The sequence below is a fragment of the Henckelia pumila genome, chromosome 3 (genome assembly GCF_033568475.1).
Source record: "Henckelia pumila isolate YLH828 chromosome 3, ASM3356847v2, whole genome shotgun sequence".
In the NCBI taxonomy this organism is placed as follows: domain Eukaryota; kingdom Viridiplantae; phylum Streptophyta; class Magnoliopsida; order Lamiales; family Gesneriaceae; genus Henckelia; species Henckelia pumila.
This window is the reverse complement of record NC_133122.1, coordinates 57,063,528-57,084,762: the sequence shown is the minus strand read 5'-3', so window position 1 is coordinate 57,084,762 and position 21,235 is coordinate 57,063,528. Positions and strand designations below refer to the sequence as shown.

At 29.9% G+C, this 21,235-nt stretch overlaps 2 long non-coding RNA genes across 9 annotated transcripts; one reads left to right on the top strand and one right to left on the bottom strand.

Annotated features, from left to right (window-relative positions):
• Positions 1–1,393: 1,393 nt before the first annotated feature.
• On the bottom strand, positions 1,394–3,800 carry LOC140892739 (uncharacterized). 2 transcript variants are annotated; one of them, XR_012152895.1, is made up of 5 exons: positions 3,699–3,800; positions 3,506–3,574; positions 2,219–2,587; positions 2,036–2,082; positions 1,394–1,546 (listed from the first exon to the last, which is right to left on the bottom strand). It is a non-coding gene; the product is annotated as an uncharacterized lncRNA (long non-coding RNA). The 2 variants fall into 2 exon arrangements; XR_012152894.1 differs by lacking the exon at positions 2,036–2,082.
• Positions 3,801–7,392: 3,592 nt separating this feature from the next.
• On the top strand, positions 7,393–20,650 carry LOC140891870 (uncharacterized). 7 transcript variants are annotated; one of them, XR_012152640.1, is made up of 8 exons: positions 7,393–7,596; positions 7,698–7,756; positions 12,324–12,360; positions 12,590–12,636; positions 17,480–17,624; positions 18,496–18,574; positions 19,552–19,879; positions 20,289–20,650. It is a non-coding gene; the product is annotated as an uncharacterized lncRNA (long non-coding RNA). The 7 variants fall into 7 exon arrangements; XR_012152639.1 differs by having other exon boundaries at positions 17,699–18,574; positions 19,680–19,879; XR_012152638.1 differs by having other exon boundaries at positions 17,699–18,574; positions 19,658–19,879.
• The last annotated feature ends 585 nt before the right edge of the window (positions 20,651–21,235 follow it).

Below are 21,235 nucleotides of genomic sequence, written 5' to 3'. Positions count from 1 at the left end.
TCGGCGACCATATATACACTCGATCAATAAATAGAAAATGCATGTTTTTTATACGACAAATTAAAGACAGATACTAAATTATTATAGAACTTCGATTTCATTCAATGTATTAAATATAAAAATGAAGTTAATGAAAATAAATGTATTCGATCGATCGTTCTACATAACAAGAATGAATATAACAATCAAAAGGTGGATCATAAGATACTATTTTAAAGATAGCTTCGAAGAACATATATGAATCACGAAGTGCCAACAATTCATTTGAATCTTGTAAATCAATCGTCAGGGGCAAAATGTCGGAGTCCCATCACCAGTTTTCTTTGAGTCATAACAAGGGCAACATTCACGGTCGTGTCCGATAGATCCCGGCGGCACACACTTGCATTCATTACAACATTTGACACAGCTATCTATACAAACCTGCATATGGTTTTGTGCATATATGCATCTCCACTGGCATTTGAAGTTGCATTCTGAATAATAATCACCTTTTTCATCAGATTATTAGGGGGAAAAAATCAAATATCTAACATTTTACATATCTTCCATCCCATATATAATTATTTATTGATAATTGGGGAATTAAAAAAATGGATGAAAAACTCACGATCTGGATGCGCGAATCCACATGCACTGTTAACCTGATTTACGTACATAATATAAAACTAGAGTTAGTAAATATATTTAAAAACCAAATTAAACACGTAAAAAAAACGGGAGATAGAATTAAGCATGAAATTATGGATGTAATTAAATATATACGTACAAGTAAAATTCGACATGAAGAAACGCACAAGAGAAGTAAAATAAATTGAAATCTTAAAGAAAAAGCCATTCTTAGATATGAAAATTATTAAGTGAATATTCAAATAGCGAGCTTATATAATATATATAGAGGACACAGGTCAAAACTATCGTTGACTAAATATCAATCTAATTACTGTTATCGAATTTAAGGATTAGTTATTCAAGGAAAGAAATTCATTCATTGATGTAACATGCATGGAATATTTTTACATGCATAATTTTGTTACAAAATATATTTTTCCGTTGTTCAAAGATTCACTGTGTCTAATGAATATATATTATTTTTAGGTATTTTCATTATTGGTAGCTTCGTTTAAAATAGGGGTGGGATCGGATCGGGACCCGTCCCGTAACCCCCTTACCCGATTCCCGTCCCGATAAAAATTGAAATTATTTTTTTCATCCCGATCCTGCACCCGAAAAATATCGGAACCTTTATGTTCGGGATCCCGTCGGATCGGGAAGCTAAATCCCGAATAAATATTTTTTCATAATTTTTTAAGACTCTCAAACAAATTATTAGTACATTATAAATAAATAAAAAAAGTCATTAAAAACTAAAACATCTTAAGTACATTACAAATAAACCAAACATAATATATTTTTTAGAAATAAAATATCTCGGTACATTACAAATATCTTAGTACATTACATCAACGAGCTATTCTTCCACCATGAAACCATTTGAGCATGCATTTGAGGATGATGGATTACTTTTCCTTGTGCATAAGGGTACCTACAAAGAACAAATTAATATCAAGTAATCATAAATCATAATCTTTAACAAGATTAAAATTTACAAATATATACTTGCATCTGAAACTACATCTTTCAATAAAAAACATCTACATTAAATTTTGAAATTTTAGAATTGAACCCAACATTTTCACTCTTAAAAAACAAGTCATATATAGGTAAAGTGACAAGTTTCATACTAGATTATTTTGTAATAATACATCAGCTTATTTTTGAGTTGGGGCTTAACTCCTAGAATGAAACCCCATAAGAAATCCTTCCTCAAAATCTTAACTAAAAAAAACAGATAGGAAATCAAATGACCCACAAACTTATAGCAACAGAAAAATATTAAAAAAAGAAACACAACGACAAATATTTAGTTATCTAGGACTGTGTTATGAGTAGCTATAAATGCAACCATTACATAAAACTATAATTATATTAACCATTACATAAAAACATAAATATATATCAGACAACAACTTACCCAACTCCAACTTATTGAGTCACATTCTTTCCCATGAACATCGATGACTAAAATAAATACACGCACTTTGGTTAAAAAAATCCTCATTTTGTAAAAATTAATTTTTCTTTTGATACATAAAGAATGATACACAAAATTCAAAGTATTCATAAAAATTACTAAATAAATTATATATTAACTTACTTGTGACAATTCTTCACAATCCTTATAAAAGTTGAATTCTTCTTCCGTCGGCTCCTTGTATAAATTAATTTCTTCACCTCTAAGCCAGTCACTAGTACACACAAGTGCCTCCACCATTTTAGGATGCAATGATGCCCTAAATGAATCCACAACCCTCCTACCCAAGGCTAAAATCATTCTCACTAGCAATAGTAGATGCAGGGATTGAAAAGACATCCTTGGCAATCTTTGAAAAGACTGGAAATGTCGTTGTATTCCCTTTCCAGTACCACTCCAAAACATCAAAGCTTGAGCTCCATTTCACAAAAGGATCTGACAAGTACTTGTCCACTTCATTGGTTATTTCAACTTGATTCTGAGCTTTTCTTACTTGAGCCGTTTTCAAGACAATCATATATTGAATAAAAAACATATTGAATAAATACAATTTAGTGTATTTAGTAGCACAGAGAATGAGCATATAATTAGATTGCATGAAAAGAGTCGAGAAATTGGTGTAATTTTGTTTTCTCTTTAACTAATTTTCTTGTGAATCAAACATGCATATATAAATTTGAACCGAGCATATACCACATATCAATGAGTCTTCGTATTTCTATTATTTTTTTCAATACAATTGTAAATTTATCTATTATTACTAGATTATATATATATATATATATATATATATATATGATAAAGGTTAAAAATGCCTAATTAATTAATTTGATCTCCAAAGACCAAATACACCATTTTTGTAACCTAAAAAATTCATAAGCATCCACCGTAATGTGTTAATTGACCAACTTTAAAAAGAAATAAATTCCAATAAATTCAAATGTAAGAATATAACGAAAATATATCCATAATTGTATTATGTAATCAAAGAAATAGTTTTCAAACAATATCATCTTTCACTTTCAGTCAATACAAAATCAACAGATAGTAGTCTAATAGATAAATACCCAAAACATGTAAATTTAAATCTCAAAATAATCAAAACAGTGAGTGTACAACTAGATGACAATTAAAAAAAAAAATCATCTACACGCAATTTATAATGTACATTTAACTTATAAAGAGAGATTTTGCAAATTCATGAAAGTATTGTTTGTGTCGATGCGTGTAACTAGAAATTAAAGACCGTATAGTGCAATATAATCTCAATCCTAAATGACTCGGGAGAATGGCAAATTTTTACAACACATGGCTTTCGAAAAACAAACAAGAATAACCAAAAATCCCCTAAAAAAATTCACCCATGAAAATTGAAAAACACCGATTCAAAATATATATATAATCACGTACCTCAACTATGACTTGCTTCGCTTCAATCAAGAATTGTTGTAATTCTTGAGGAATATACCTCGAAACAGGCTGCAGAATCACTCAAAAGAAAACAAGAGAATCAATCGTAATCCCAATTGAATAAATGTATGATTTGCAACCCCATTAAAATTTAAATAAGCAAAAAAAGAGAAAAGCTTAATAGATGGATTACCTAAAAGTCTGGAACCAACAAGATTTTCAACCGTGAAACCATTAGCTGAAGGCGGCGAAAGATTTAGATTTGAAAGTGGAAACAAGAAAGAGGTAAGGTAACCCTAATTTGACTAATAAAAAAATTAAAAATAATATTATTAATATAAAAAATAATATTATTAATATTATCGGGTCGGGTCAGGATTCCCGTCGGGTGATATTTATTTTCCCGATCCCTCTCCCGATTAGTATCGGGACGGGAGAAATCCCGACATTTCGGGTCGGGACATTTTTGGGTCGGAAAATTTTCAGGTAGGGTTCGGGATGGGAAGCGGGAAGGGTCGGGATTTTTTGTGTTTTTTCCAGCCCTAGTTTAAAATTCAAATCTAGTACTTTTATTTTGGTGATCTTCAAATCTTTCAATTAGTTTTAATTACAAATTATTTTTTTTTTTCTGTAAAAGTAAGATTTTTTCAAATAATTAATCATGGAAATAACTTCAAATTCAATATTCTTAACGACTTCTCCAACAAAAAATTCCAATGCATGTAATTCAATGCCAGCTTCAGGTCGTACGCTGTTTAGAGATATTTCAAATTCTGTATTCAAATATATTTAAGAAGTGTTTGAGATAAATTTTAATTAAAAAATAGTACTTCTTTCTAATTTGATGAATATTTTCGATTTAACTCTATTAATTTTAACCAAAAGCTTAACTTGAGTCAATGTTGTTATGTTTTCTTTCTTTTTTTCTTTTTTTTTAGCCGCGTGTATGTGTCTATATGTGTGTATGTATATGTCTAGTACATGTTAGCATAGACGGATCTAATAATTTTATTGAGGGAGAGCAAAATTAGAAAGAAGAACACACATATATGTTATATATATATATATGATTATATATAATCATTGATAAAAAAAATTCAAATATAATAAAAAAAATTCAAATCTAACTAAGAATGTATCTTACGATGACATGAAATTTTTCGAAAATAATTACTACTAACTATATCAGACATGATACAAAAAAAAAAATTATGAATAATTACATTATCGATCATTCAAATATTCATTTTTTGTTCGATTGGTCGATGAAAACTTTGGCTGGAGTAACAGTAAAATGAATTAAATGAATGACGATGAAAAAATTTATTGTCACTCTTCAAACACAGGTTATTGGTTAATTGTATAAAGTTTTGAACAATATTTTAATGGCTTATTAATAATAATTTATGTGTACGATTTTTAAAAAAACTAAGGAAACATGGAGCCACCCGTTTGTGTGTGTGTGTCCGTCTTGGAAAAGTTTTTGTGAAATTTATATAGATATATCTGTGAAACTATGCCACAAAAGGCCTAGTACTATACACACACATACATGTGTATATATATATATATATATGTATGCGTGTATGTGTCTACATGTGTGTATGTTTCTGTGTACTATATATATGTGTGTGTGTCTATATGTGTGTATGTACATGTGTAGTATGTAGAACTGTCAAACGGGCCAACCCATGGCGGGGCGCACCGACCCACCATCCTGGCGGGCTAAAAATCCTCAACCCAACCCAACCCAAGGTGGGTTGCGGGATAAGCGGATCGGCCCGCGTGTTGGCTCATGACAAATAAAAATAAATAAAAAATATTATAATTAATTATAAATACCATTTCATAAATAAATATTAATAGAAACATATTAATAAAAATTTTAATTATTGATTCATGTGTGCAAATTTTATGTAAAGTAATTAATACAAAAAAAAATTCACAATTTTTATTAAAAAATACATATATCACAATAAAAATAAAAATAAATTATTAATTCTCCAGGCCCGCGGGCCAACCCGCGCGGGTCGCGGGCCTAGGCGGGTTGGCTCATATAGGCCCACCTTTTGTTGGGTTGAAAAAATATCAACTCAACCCACTTAAATTATGCGGCGGGTCGGACCGACCCGACGGGCCTAACCCAAATTGACGGCTTTAGTAGTATGTGTGTGTGTGTCTCCATCTTGAAAATGTTTTTGTGAAAACGTGTGTGTGTATAGGTCTCTTTTGTGTGTGTGTGTGTGTGTCTATATGTGTGTATGTATATGTGTAGTATGTGTGTGTGTATCCGTCTTGCAAAAGTTTTTGTGAAATTTCATATAGATATATCTGTGAAAATACGTCACAAGAGACCTACTATACACACACACACACGTGTATATATATATATATGTATATATATATGTGTGTGTATCTATATGTCATGTGTGTATGTATATATATGTGTACTATATGTGGTTTCCTCTTTGTCTTGAAGTGGATTAATCTATGGCAGATTTAAATGTCGTTGAGGTAAATACGACTAGTTGGGAGTTTAGTCACATTCTTATCCGTATTCAACATATTCTTCATGCATTTAATGCACGCAAATCTCATGTTTTCTCATGATTTCAGAGCGGCGAATGCGGCGACGGATGAATTGGCGAATCGAGGTGTCACGCCCCAGGCCCGCGCGACTGCACACGATGGGCCCCTATAGCAAATAATTCGTATTCGTCCTCGCTTTACGAAAATGATTAACTCAAGTTGCTATAGAAGTCCATTGTAGCCCATTATAACCTTATTTTAACTCCTTCATTTTTTCCATTTAGGACAGGGGTATCATAATTACCACTATTTCAGAATGTGACGTGCTTGTCGCGACCTGAACTCTCGATCCACCAGCAACGAAAATCTAGAGGTGGCTCCTACGGGTTCAAGAAGTGGCTCTCATCATGTTGCACTTTCTCTTGTAGGTTCAAGAGGTGGCTCTCACGCACGTAACACTTTGCCCCGTATATACTTATTTCCCGAGGTCTGTCGGCTGGTGACCGTCTCTGATACCATTCTGTCACGCCCGAGGCGCAGGTCCACGCCTATGCAAATTCACACAATGGGCTCCTATAGCAAGTAATTCGTATTCGTCCTCTCTTTACGAAAATGATTACCCCAAGTTATTATAGAAGTCCATTGAGCCGATTATAAACTCATTTGAAATCCTTCATTTTTTTCCATATGAGACAGGGGTATCACACAAGATCTTGAACTTGGGACTGCGAGCCTCAAGAATTCCAGAGACAACTAAAAGGGATATGTCGGTTTGATAGAATGATTTACCTTATATTAGAAGCAGTTGGAAAAGTTTGTAATTGAATATTTCCTGTTTAAGGTTCTTGTTATTTATTCTTGTAATTTTTCCGAGACGTTTTGGTTTGGTCTTTCTCTCATGTAAGTTTATTTTCTTTTAATAAGCGGGTAGGGATATGCCTAATCCCGCCACAACAGGTGAATTCTTGGGAAAAAAAAAGAAAAAGTTTGTATGTGTCTGTAATTTGTGTACTATATGTGTGTGTTCATTCACTTACAAGCAATACTTCAACAATCAACAATGAAGCAACAAAAAAAAGAGTACAAGGGAGAAAAATCTTAGAGAGGAAGCCATTGTCAAAGTTTCAATTCCTCTTACAAATTGTATAGATTTTTCCTAATTATATGTAGAGAAATCTATGTCCAAAAGTTATTTCTTATGCTTATAATCTATTCCTATACTTAAAGCCAGAATAACTCAAATTGGGCCTGTTTTCTTCCGGTATCCGGTAACCCAACATACACGCGTTTCATTTTGACTCAAGAAGAGGATACGTGTTCATTGCATATGAGTTGAGGCTGTCGGTTGTTATCTCTTTCCAATCTTATTTGTTTTCCTTTCGGTTTTGCACGTTCATTTATTTACCTTTCTCTACTCCTCCTTCACTGTTCTTCCGATCTCTCCAACTTGTTATGTTTTTTGGCTTTTTTTTTATCCCGGTTGCTTCTGTTGCCGTTTTTCTTATCGTTTCTGGCTGATCGATCCCTGTTCCATCGGTTTCCCGATTCGGAAATTGCAAAAGGTATCGATTTTGTGTCTGTTTTTTTCCCTTATTTAGTTTCTGATTTGTTTTCATTTATTTTTCTCTTTGTTTTGCTTACATATATTTCAAAATATTTTCAGATCTGTTTTGTGTTTGGTATATTCACTGGTTTCCAGATCTTCGACTGCTTTCGCTACAGGTTTGGGCTACTCAACTTTTTTTAAAAAAACTTTTCTTTGTTGTTTTCAGATGCGATACGTAGATCTTCTTCTTGTGTTTGTAGATCTGAGTTTTGGCTTGTGTAAGAAAAAAATAACGGCGGGAGAAAAAATGTTATTTGGCTTTGCTACTATGCAGCGTTCTTTTTCATCAAGGATGGTCATTTGATGCAGCTACTTAATTGTATGCATTTTTCAGCTCGAAGTTTAAATGTTCATCGTAATTTTGTTCTGTGAATATGTTAAGACTATCATTTTTGCTTTAAGATTACATTGAACTTGGTTATTCTGTTTTTTTTTTTTTTTTTTTAGTTTTCAGTTCTTCACTTGCTGCTATAAAAGATGGAGGCTTGTGTTTTGATTAAAATAATGTCTTGAAATATATTAGTTTATGGTTTTAGGTGTTTTCTGGATTCCTGTTTACTTACTTTCCTTTTTGCTTTCTTTTTTTTTTCCTATATGCTATACATAGATTTATTGTTCAGTTTCCACATCTCCTTTTTTTGACACGAACAGAGAAGATGTTTCATATAGATCTGTGTTTTTATTTTCATTTATTTTTATATCTGTTTGTTTTTGTCCCACTTTTCTGCTTTTTCCTTCTTGTATTTACTTCACCTGACATTGATTTTTTCTGTCTTCCTTGTTTTGTGGAAAATTGATCTAACGGGTATAGCCAGCCTTTTATCATTTCAAATGAGCTTTGATTATGCTTTTTTCTTTTTAGTAGGTTTTCCCCCATGTGAGATTTTCTTATACCTGCCTCATTTTCCTCTGTCTCTCTCTATGTGCTTTACATAAATATATATGTTTTTTTTTAAAAATCTAACCTAACAGTAATAGGAACTGATTTAACTAAATAAAATTAATATTTCTTTATTTTTATGAATTTGTTTTAGCTGCTTAATTTATCACTTCACTGAGGTTTATTTTCAATCGGATTCTTTTGATACAACCGAACCTCATTTTGAATTTATTTTGAATTTTCTAAGTTTTTTTGAATCTACTAATTTTATTATAGTTAATGTCTAAAAAGATTAAAAATAATATTTTTTTTATTCTCGATGTATATCGAATTAAATAAAATAAACTCATAATTCCGACACTCAACGAAAAAAAAAACGTTTATTTGAATGTTACTGATATACGAAATAAACAATTTGTGAATATTATTTGTGCATACTATAGATATTAGAATCCTAGAAGAATAAACAATGCATATTAGATATTTATTTATAGCTATTCTTTGAATATGAAGTATGTATTTTGAATTTGATGTGTCGTCAATTTGTTTAGTTAATATGCCAGGTTATTGTTTCTGATTTAAGCTTCTGTTCAACTTTATGGTTTTGTTTTAGTCTTTAAGTTTTTCACTTGCTTGCTCATTTTTATGAAGCTTAATAATGGAAATGAAATATAAGGTTTTTCCAGTGTGTATATGTACCTTTTTAACATATAATTTATGAAAACTTTTGCAATTATTTCTCTTCATGCAAAAAATGGTGTAATTATATTTTCAAAGAAACTATTAATAGATATGCAAATTCTTCATTCTCTGCTTCATGACTTACTGTCAATGTGCTACTGCTACTAATTTAACTCTTAGGTAATATTTTCTATTTTATGTTTTTTTCAAAAATCTAACCTAACAGTAATAGGAACTGATTTAACTGAATAAAATTAATATTTCTTACTTTTTATGAATTTGTTTTAGCTTCTTACTTTATCACTTCGCTGAGGTTTATTTTCAATCTGCTTCTTTTGATACAACCAAACCTCATTTTGAATTTATTTTGAATTTCCTAAGTTTTTTTGAATCTACTGATTTTATTATAGTTAATGTCTAAAACGATTAAAATAATAATTTTTTTATTCTCGATGTATATCGAATTAAATAAAATAAACTCATAATTCCGACACTCAACGAAAAAAAAAACGTTTATTTGAATGTTACTGATATATGAAATAAACAATTTGTGAATATTATTTGCGCATATTGTAGATATTAGAATCCTTGAAGAATAAACAATGCATATTAGATATTTATTTATAGCTATCCTTTGAATATGAAGTATGTACTTTGAATTTGATGTGAGTTAGGTAGAACTATTTGTCGTCAACTTGTTTAGTTAATATGTCAGGTAATTGTTTCTGATTTAAGCTTCTGTTCAACTTTATTGTTTTATTTTAGTCCTTAAGTTTTTCACTTGCTGCTCATTTTTATGAAGCTTAATAATGAAAATGAAATATAAGGTTTTTTCAGTGTGTATATGTACCTTTTTAACATATAATTTATGAAAACTTTTGCAATTTTTTTCTCTTCATGCAAAAAAGGGTGTAATTATATTTTCAAAGAAACTATTAATAGATATAAAAATTCTTCATTCTGCTTTATGACTTACTGTCCATGTGCTACTGCTACTAATTTAACTCTTACGTAATTTTTTCTATTTTTTTTAATATTTGTGTGCTCTTTGTTTTATCTTCTGAAAATTTTACTCTTATCTTTGCACTTTACAAACTTTGAAAAAATGTTATTTGACTTTGCTACTATGCATCGTTCTTTTTCATCAAGGATGGTCATTTGATGCAGCTACTTAATTGTATGCATTTTTAAGCTCGAAGTTTAAATGTTCATCGTAATTTTGTTCTGTGAATATGTTAAATCTATTGTTTTTGCTTTAAGATTACATTGAACTTGGTTATTCTGTTTTATTTTTGTTTTAGTTTTAAGTTCTTCACTTGCTGCTATAAACGATGGAGGCTTGTGTTTTGATCAAAATAATGTCTTGAAATATATTAGTTTATGGTTTTAGGTGTTTTCTGGATTCCTGTTTACCCACTTTCCATTTTGCTTTCTTTTTTTTCCCCATATGCTATACATAGATTTATTGTTCAGTTTCCACATCTCTTTTTTGACACGAACAGAGAAGATGTTGCATATACATCTATGTTTTTATTTTCATTTATTTTTATATCTGTTTGTTTTTGTCCCACTTTTCTGCTTTTTCCTTCTTGTACTTACTTCACCTGACATTGATTTTTTCTGTCTTCCTTGTTTTGTGGAAAATATATTGAACGGGTATAGCTAGCCTTTTATCATTTCAGATGAGCTTTGATTATGCTTTTTTCTTTTTCGTAGGTTTCCCCCCATGTGAGATTTTCTTATACCTGCCTCATTTTCCTCTGTCTCTCTCTATTTGCTTTACATAAATATATATGTTTTTTTTAAAAAATCTAACCTAACAGTAATAGGAACTGATTTAACTGAATAAAATTAATATTTCTTACTTTTTATGAATTTGTTTTAGCTTCTTACTTTATCACTTTGCTGAGGTTTATTTTCAATCTGCTTCTTTTGATACAACCAAATCTCATTTTGAATTTATTTTGAATTTCCTAAGTTTTTTTGAATCTACTGATTTTATTATAGTTAATGTCTAAAACGATGCAAATAATAATTTTTTTTATTCTCGATATATATCGAATTAAATAAAATAAACTCATAATTCCGACACTCAACGAAAAAAAAAAGTTTATTTGAATGTTACTGATATACGAAATAAACAATTTGTGAATATTATTTCTGCATACTGTAGATATTAGAATCCTTGAAGAATAAACAATGCATATTAGATATTTATTTATAGCTATCCTTTGAATATGAAGTATGTACTTTGAATTTGATGTGACTTAGGTAGAAATATTTGTCGTCAACTTGTTTAGTTAATATGCCAGGTAATAGTTTCTGATTTAAGCTTCTGTTCAACTTTATGGTTTTGTTTTAGTCTTTTAAGTTTTTCACTTGCTGCTCATTTTTATGAAGCTTAATAATGGAAATGAAATATAAGGTTTTTCCAGTGTGTATATGTACCTTTTTAACATATAATTTATGAAAACTTTTGCAATTATTTCTCTTCATGCAAAAAAGGGTGTAATTATATTTTCAAATAAACTATTAATAGATAGACTTACTGTCCATGTGCTACTGCTACTAATTTAACTCTTACGTAATTTTTTCTATTTTTTTGTCTCATATTTGTGTGCTCTTTGTTTTATCTTCTGAAAATTTTACCCTTGTCTTTGCACTTCACAAACTTTAAAAATATAGATATAAATATACGCATACTAGAAACACATATATTGTATTAGAATCTTCTTTTGAAGTAAATGCTTTGCATATTAGATTTCAACTGTTCACAAATTTTTGACCTTATTTAATTTATTTAATACTAAATCTTTTGAATGAAATGCTTTGCATATTAGATTACAACTGTTAACAAATTCTTGACCTTATTTAATTTATTTATTGCCAATTTAGTATTTCATTTTTCAAACCAAAAAAATGTGGATTTTATTCGGCCTATCTTTTGTTCCTACCTTTCTCTTTTTTCTCAATCACATTCATTATGATTCTGCTTGCACAGGTCATACTTCAGTTTTCACACCGATACATATACAACTTTATATATATGTACACACATTATAATCTTATAATATTTCGTTTTTGTAATATTATTTTTAATAATATCTTCAATGTTTTCTCAGGTATCCTTTGTGAAAGGGATTACAAAGCTTTGAGTAGGTACATTAACTTTTTCTATTCCCATTTTACATTATAGTATGTGTGCTGCCTAAAGTCTTTTAATACAATTAGAAAACTTAAAAAAAAAGATAGTAACTAGGCATTTCAATGTGCCTCACCTTTTTTTCTCTCTATGCAATGCATTTATGTTTCAAATCTATGTGTTTTGTTTTGTTTACACTAAAAAAGTTTGTACGTGTTTCAACATATATTCTATATTTTCTAACAGGTATTAAATAAAAAAATGTTCAGATTTTCAACTCGCCCACAACATAGGTTTGTCTCTCTTTGAAAATTAATTTATTTTAATTTGTTATATGTTTGCATGTTCTTGTTATTATTATTATTTATCTCGGTCCAAGCTAGTTCATAGTTAAATTATATGGTTAGTTTGAATGAAAATGTGTCATATACTTTTTAATATAACATAGCACTTGTCTGTATTTAGGTTTGCCAGTTTCTACCTAGCTTTTACACCTTAGATTAACCATTTCTGTGATGATGTCAAAAAGACAAATAAACGCTGTCTCACAAGTTAGTAACGTAACAAACTCTCACAAAAGGAAGTATACTTGTTTTGAAGATCGCAAGAGGGCAACAAATGTAAGTCGAATAGAGAAAAAACAAATGTCATGTTTAAATACTACTGAAAGTGTTTCAATCGATCCTTTAAAAAATATAGCAAGTACTCCATATGTATTACCTGATGTCGAAAATTGTCAATTTTGTAATGCCAAACGTATTTATTTAGAACCACCAAGTTTCTGTTGTTCATCAGGAGAAGTAAATCTTTCATGTTCAGAAATGCCTTCTGAATTAGTTCATTTATATCTTGGAAACAGCGAAGATGCTAAAGAATTCAAAACTTGTATTCGGAGTTACAATAATATGTTTGCTTTCACATCAATGGGTGTACATTGTGATAAATCTTTAGCTTCAAGAAATGTTGGAATTTATACATTTCGTGTCCAAGGGCAACTGTACCATTTCTTGGATCAATTAATACCATCCAAAAATGAGAATCCAAGAAATCTCCAATTATACTTTTTTGACACTGAACATGAGATCTTGAATCGGATGTCTATTAGTTCAAAATTTAAAAAAACTCTTGTAGAAACAATAATTCAAATTCTAGCAATAAATCCATATTCAAAATTCTTCCGTAGCCTAAATAAAATCCAAAATCTGAACGAGTATAAATTTGTTTTATAAGCCAATCCGACTACTGATCAACATATTTTTAATAAACCCACTGTCTCCCAAATTGCTGCATTATGGCTAGAATTTGATGAACCAAATAATTGTACAACTCAACAAATACAAGTATATCCAAAAGATAGTGCACCTCAATTAATCAAACATTATTTTGCTTGCTATGATCCTATGCAATATCCACTTATATTTCCAAATGGAGAATCTGGTTGGCATCCAAACATTGAAAGATTAAATCAAAAACAAAAACAACTTACACCCAAACCAAAATGTCATGGTGAAACCATTACTGATATCAGGAATTGTACACATGCAAATGATTTTATAAACCCTGAAAACCAAGGTAATTTTATATTATGATGACTATAATAATAATTTTTTAAATTTTTTTACCAATTCTTAAAATTAAATTATATTTATTAACTAACTTTGATGTTTATATAGGTTGTCAAATTACAAATAAGAAACGACGTACAATATCATGCCGTGAGTATTATTGTTATAAGTTACAAATAAGGGATCATGATAAATCATTTTTGCTACATATTGGTAGACTTATTCAACAATATATAGTTGACATGTACATTAAAATAGAAACTTCAAGATTGGAATTTTTCAGAACAAAAGATATGCAAAATCGTTTGCGAAATTAAATGTACAACGGTTTATTAGAAAGCATTAAACAAAGTTGTGAAAAAGGTACTGACATTGGAAAACGTATTATATTACCTGCATCTTTTATTGGAGGACCTAGAGACATGCGTAAAAGATATATGGATGCTATAACTTTAGTACAAAGTTATGGAAAACCTGATATTTTTCTAACAATTACAGCAAATCCATCTGGCCCGAAATCAAATCTCTATGTTCACCTTTTGATGAAATACAAAATAGGCCCGACTTAATTGCAAGAATATTTCGTTCGAAACTCCAAGTTCTAAAAACTGAATTACTCAAAAATAAAATTTTTGGTCATGTTATTGCCTATACTTATGTAATAGAATTCCAAAAAAGAGGTTTTCCACATGCTCATTTTTTGCTAATTTTAAATCACGCTTCAAAAATTTTCCACCCAGAAGCATTTGATAGAATTGTTTCAGCAGAGCTACCCGATCCACATACTCAACCTCATTTATTCTCACTGGTAGTCAAACATATGATGCATGGACCTTGTGGTATACTAAATCCAATGTGTCCTTGTATGAAAAAAGGATTTTGTAAATTTAGTTATCCTAAAGAGTTCTCAGAAATAACTAAATATGAAACCAATTCATACCCAATATATCGACGTACAAACAATAACAATGTTATTACCATTAGGGGTTCAAAACTTGACAATCGGTGGGTTGTGCCTTACAATAAATATCTTCTTGCTAAATTTAATTGTAACATTAACGTTGAAATATGTTATACTATTCAAACTATAAAATACATTTACAAATACATTTATAAAAGGCATGATAAAATATCGTATACATTAGTTGGAGATGAACAAGCCTTCACAATTGACGAAATTAAAAACTTTCAATGTGCAAGATGGATTTCTACTCCTGAAGCAATTTGGCGAATATTCCAATTTAATCTCAATGAAATACATCCTTCTGTGACATGTTTACCAATTCACCTAGAAAACGAACAAATGATAACATTTCTACCTAATCAATCATTAGCTAGCATTGCTAATAACCCTGCAAATAAGAAAACAATGTGAACACAATTCTTTTACATGAACAAATACAATGACTATGCTAAAAAAATGAATTGCTTATATTCTAAATTTCCTGAATATTTCACTTGGCATAATGACTCAAAAGAATGAGAACCACGTAAAAAATAAGAAGTCATAGGTCTAATTTACAACTGTGCTCCATCAGATGGCGAAAATTTTTTCCTAAAGTTATTGCTAATGCACATCAGAAAACCAACTTCTTTTACAGATTTACGAACTGTCAAAGATAAATATTGTACAATATTTAGAGAAGCTGTGCAAACATTAGGATTAATGGAAGATGACAGTACTGCAGAAATGTGTATTACAGAGGCTGCCTCTTACTTAATGCCCGCTGCTTTACGTCAACTATTTGCCACTGTACTTGTTTATTGTAACCACAAGAATCCAAAACAATTATGGCTAAAATATGAGAATTTTTTGTCCCAAAATTTTGAACATAACAAAACTATTACTCCATATGAAGTTAAAAACAAAGTTTTAAACATTATTGCTTATTGTCTTGATTCAATGGGAAAAAAATTACAAGATTTTTTTTCTGTCGATGACGACAACATGATAAACTCTCAAGACAGTATAACTAAAGAAACACAAACTGAACAAGATATAATAATACCTGCTGAAGATCTTCTTTCTATGCAAAAATTGAATGAAGAACAAAAAGAAGCCTACAATTTGATCTTATATCATGTACACAATAATCTACCAAATGTTTTTTTCATTGATGGCCCTGGTGGTACCGGAAAATTTTTTTTATACAAAGCACTTCTTGCAATAATTCGTTCAGGTGGTCATATAGCACTTGCTACAGCCACTTCAGGAGTAGCAGCATCATTACTCCCAGGAGGGCGAACATCACATTCAAGATTTAAAATCCCTATTGGAGAAAATAATTCAAAACCTTGTAGCATTAGTAAACAAAGTAGTCTAGCTTACCTAATAAAATCAGCAAAATTAATTATTTGGGATGAAGCTACCATGGCTAAACGTGATGTGATTGAAAATTTCGACAGAATGTTAAGAGATATAATGAGTTCAAATACAATTTTCGGTGGAAAAATTGTTGTATTTGGTGGAGATTTTAGACAAACGCTGCCAGTAATGCTAAAAGGAACAAAAGACGAAATTATAGATTCTTCGATTGTAATGTCCCCTTTATGGAACCAGTTTCATAAATTAAAACTTCAGAAAAATATGCGAGCATTACTTGATCCTCAATTCTCTTCTTATTTGCTGAAAATTGGTGATGGCATCGAACATACTAATGAAAAAGATGAAATTCAAATACTTTCTCAAACAAACCTTCCATTTATAGATGATATAACGACATTAAATACATTAATAGACATAGTCTTCCCAAATATTAGCGATGTGAATCTGGATTTTTCTATATTTGTCAATCGTGTCATACTTACTACAAGAAATGATTTTGTACATGAAATAAATGATGTACTAATCAATAAATTCCCTGGTGAAGAAATAACTTATTTTAGTTTTGATGAGAACACAGGTAATTGTGCCATACCAGATCAGGAAGAATTATTCCACTCTTTAACTCCTCAAGGTCTTCCTCCTCATAAATTAACATTAAAAATGAATGCTCCAATCATATTATTAAGAAATATTAATCCATACGAAGGTCTTTGTAATGGTACTCGACTTCTTTGCAAAGGTTTCACAACAAATATTATTTATGCTGAAATTTCAGTTGGCTTTCATGCCCACAAAGCTGTATTTATTCCTCGCATAACTCTAGAGGCTCCACTTGATAATTTTTCATCTATTCCATTCAAAAGAAAACAATTTCCAGTAAGATTATGCTATGCAATGACAATCAATAAAGAACAAGGCCAGACCCTAGATTTTGTTGGTGTCTATCTCAAAGAACCTGTATTTTCACATGGTCAACTTTATGTTGCACTATCAAGAGAAAAAAATATTGCGCAACTAAAAGTTCTTATTAGACCATTAACACCATTAATAAAAAGTACTAATTACACAAAAAATATCGTATACCATGAGATTCTGAAGGCTTTCAATACTCAGTAACATAGGTATTTATGTATTATTTCTTTGTTTATTCTATGCATTTAATTCTGTAATATTAATGTTTTTATAATTCAAAATAGACCATTAGTCTCCTCTCATACTTCAATTTGTCCTCTTATTTTTTTCTAGGTCAATTGAAGACAGATGCACAACTCTTCTTAATCTAAAACCAAAAATACAAAACTGGTTCGTGAAGGTTCTCGTTTCTGAAAAAACCCCTATTCGATTTACCAAATGGGGAAGGCAGCTAAAATTGGTTTTTGTTGACAAAGAGGTAAAATACTTTGAATTGAGTCAATTAAATTATCATTAGCACATCGTTTCTGATATTACTATTTAATTTACCAGAATACTACCATGCAATGTATTGTTTACGAACAAGACGTTGATCAGCTGAATACATTGCTTGACTTGTACGAAACCTACTACGTTGGAAATGGGAAAATTAAAACGATAACCGGCAGCATGCCAATTCTAGCGGATTCAAAACACCAAATAATCCTTAGTCGAAGCACTTATATTAAAATTGTAGATCCACAAGAAAAGCTCTCGGTTGAACATATCTACCGGCTGACACCATTTCTCCAATGTCCAGAACTAGCAGATGCGTCAAACAAACAATTCAGCTAAATTCTCCAAATTGTCTTTTTATTTCCTATCTTTTGTGTATCACATATTCTTTGATTATTTCACTCTTGAATTTTCTTTAATTCTCAGATCTCCTATGTGCTGTTGTCCATGTTTTTCCCCCACGATTAGTTCAGAGAACTCAAAAACATTTACAAGAATTTGTAATCGTCAATGAAGAGTAAAGTATTTTGTACAAAAATTAACTTTTTAAATGCACAACTTTTAGTTCATTTTAAATGTATTTATTTTGGCTGCTCTTTTCATTATGTACACAGACGCAAACCTTTAATTCTCACATTGTGGGAAGAATTCTCAAGGACCGAAGCATCTTATATGACTGAAAATGTTCATAACGTGCCTATAATATTAGGAATGAGACTTTCAGTCAATACTTTCTATGATATGATATTTCTTACCTATTTTTATTGAGTGATATTTTTTTAATTATATCCCATAACACATTGTAATTAAATCCATCCATTATTATTATTACTAACAAAAATATATGTGAACAGGGCTATCAGTTGCAACTGTGCCAAACAGTACTATTCTTTTTCATCCGCCCATTCCACAAACAGAAGAACTAAAACTATGGTAATTTATAGCCTCATTATTTATTTCCCTCATTTTTAAAATTTTTAATAATCGTTTTCCTTTGGTTTTTACAACTGATCAAATCTACGTGCAAATTTATTTATATAAATGGAATCTTTTTTCATTGTTGATCAACACTTATCTTAAGCAAGAAAGTAACCAAGTAAAAACATTATTTAGTATTCATATTAATAATTCAATTTATTTCATTAATTATGCTTAATTTTAAGTTGAAAATAAACTTCTTATAACATTCATTGAATCAATCAACATCAATGTCCAATTGTTTATTTCGTAATATTGATACATTAAATGTTAAAATATTATTTGATATTTACTTATGTTTAAGTATGTTTGCTGTTTTTTTCATTATATTGTACTTTATCAATTAATAATTGGATATCCTTGTAAAATTTAATGATATTAACTAGGTTTGTACTTCTAGAATAACCAGGTATTTTACTCTCATCCATTGTGTTTACCACAAGAAATATGTCATTTCTTGTTAATATTTCATATTTGTTTCAATTTTTTCTTAACATACCATTCTCTTATGTGTTTAGTTGCTTTCATGATACCATAGTAGTTCTCTTACTCTTTTATACCTCTAAATCTACGTATTTGTTCTTTTTCCAATTGAGATTAGATATCTAATCTACAAGTTTACTACATTGCATTATATTATTTATAGACGGAAATAACTATCATATTTTATCTAATCATATTATATATTTATTCGAATAAATTATGTTAAATTTTGGATGCATATCATATTATATGTTTATTCTAGCACATTATGTTAAGTTTCCGATGATAATGCAATCCTACAATGTATTCCTCTCTATTTTTATTTTATACGAACACTTTTGTACGTAAACTAATTATTTATAATCTCTTTTTCAATGACTACCAATCTTCTTATATTTGTAAAATATATGTAACAAGAAACGTGTTTCAATGTTGACAACCTGAACCAGAAATTCAAAGATATGTCATTCTTTTTTCAAATTCGTACGTCAACATATGAAATGCGCGTGACAACATTTACACGAAATACTATCATATCGTGTCTTCCACCCTCAGAATCATCATCAGCATCTCGCAGTTCAGAAGAAAAAAACTCTTCCTTACATGGTGAGGCCGATGTGCCCATGACGTACGAATCCCAGGAAAGCACTTCGCAAGTGGAGGAGAACTTACCAATAAATCCAGTTCAACGTCAACTTACTTCAACAACTAAAAGGAACCTTGATTGGGAAGAAGATTTAGGACACAAAGCAACGAAACATGCCAAATAAGACTAAGGTACTTTTATATGTACAATTTGAATATTACTCTTTAAGTTTTTTTAATGATCAAAATAGTGTCACCTGAACATACCAAAGACAAATTATATCAAAATTATAATGTCCACTGTTCATGTTTCCATATTAGTTTCAGTTAACTTTACTACAGCACATACATTCGTCACTGATAATGATCGTAGTCTTGTTTTATTCACACATACTGTTTCATGCACTAATAATATAATTATATCCCTTCCATTTTGCTTCTATCATAGTTTAAAAACAATATGCTTTCAGTAGGTTAACTTCTCACATTATTTTACTCTACTTTTACACATCAACTAACTTAATTATCTGGTTTTAGTTTCATTTATCATCTTGTTGTTGTGACATGTTAAATAAAATTTTATTTCCTAATGCTTCAGCAGTACATTTATGGGAAACAAAAAAGTGGAAAAATGTTAACGTCTTTGCAAGAGCCATGGAGGTTGCTCAGGAAGGGAACATGTACACGCTACATTTTAAGTTTTTAACAAATCGTGCAGATGATTTTGCATGCATAATCTGCTACGATTAGCGTCTGTAGAAGATAAATAAACTGGTTTGATGTAAATTGGTTTGTTTTCCAAGTGTTTTTCCATCTTGTTGAATTTCACAACTCATACTTGGCTAATACTGATGTAAAGTATAATTAGGTTTTGTTTTCTTAATGTTTAAGGATTCTGTAAGCTTTTTATACGAAAACAAATCATTAAAAAGAAAGCTCTTCATAAGAGAGGTAATTAGCTCATATTTTTTTCATATAAATCTTAGGCACTGAGTATTTTTTATTCTTGTATTTTTTCTTTTGTTTTACCCTTCTCTGCTTTTTTCCCTCTTGTACTTGCTTTAGTGCCCAGATACCCCCAGCAGAAAACACAGCTTATATCAGTGCTCAACTTGGTTTATTTATACTTATCTCCCTTATATACGGTTTTTGTCAATATTATTCGTTCATTTCTGTCTCTTTCCTATGCTAATTTATTTTGACTTGTAATTTTTATGATATTAACAATAGATAATATCAACCACCATAAAACTCATTTAAATTTTACAAATCTTTGAATAGTTAATATATTATAAACTCAAAATTAATATGTCTCGTTTTTTTAGCCAAGATACTTTGAAACTATACAAATAAAAATAATCCCACAAGTACAATTTTTCTTTTAAAATTTTAAATAAAATAACTATCCAACACTTGTCATGATGACTAATTTATTAATATACAAAAAGACAAAATAAGTTAAACACTTGTCACAAATACTCAATGACTAAGCCTATTTTTAATATACTATATAAGCACACATATCAGATACAAATTTAGACAAATTGA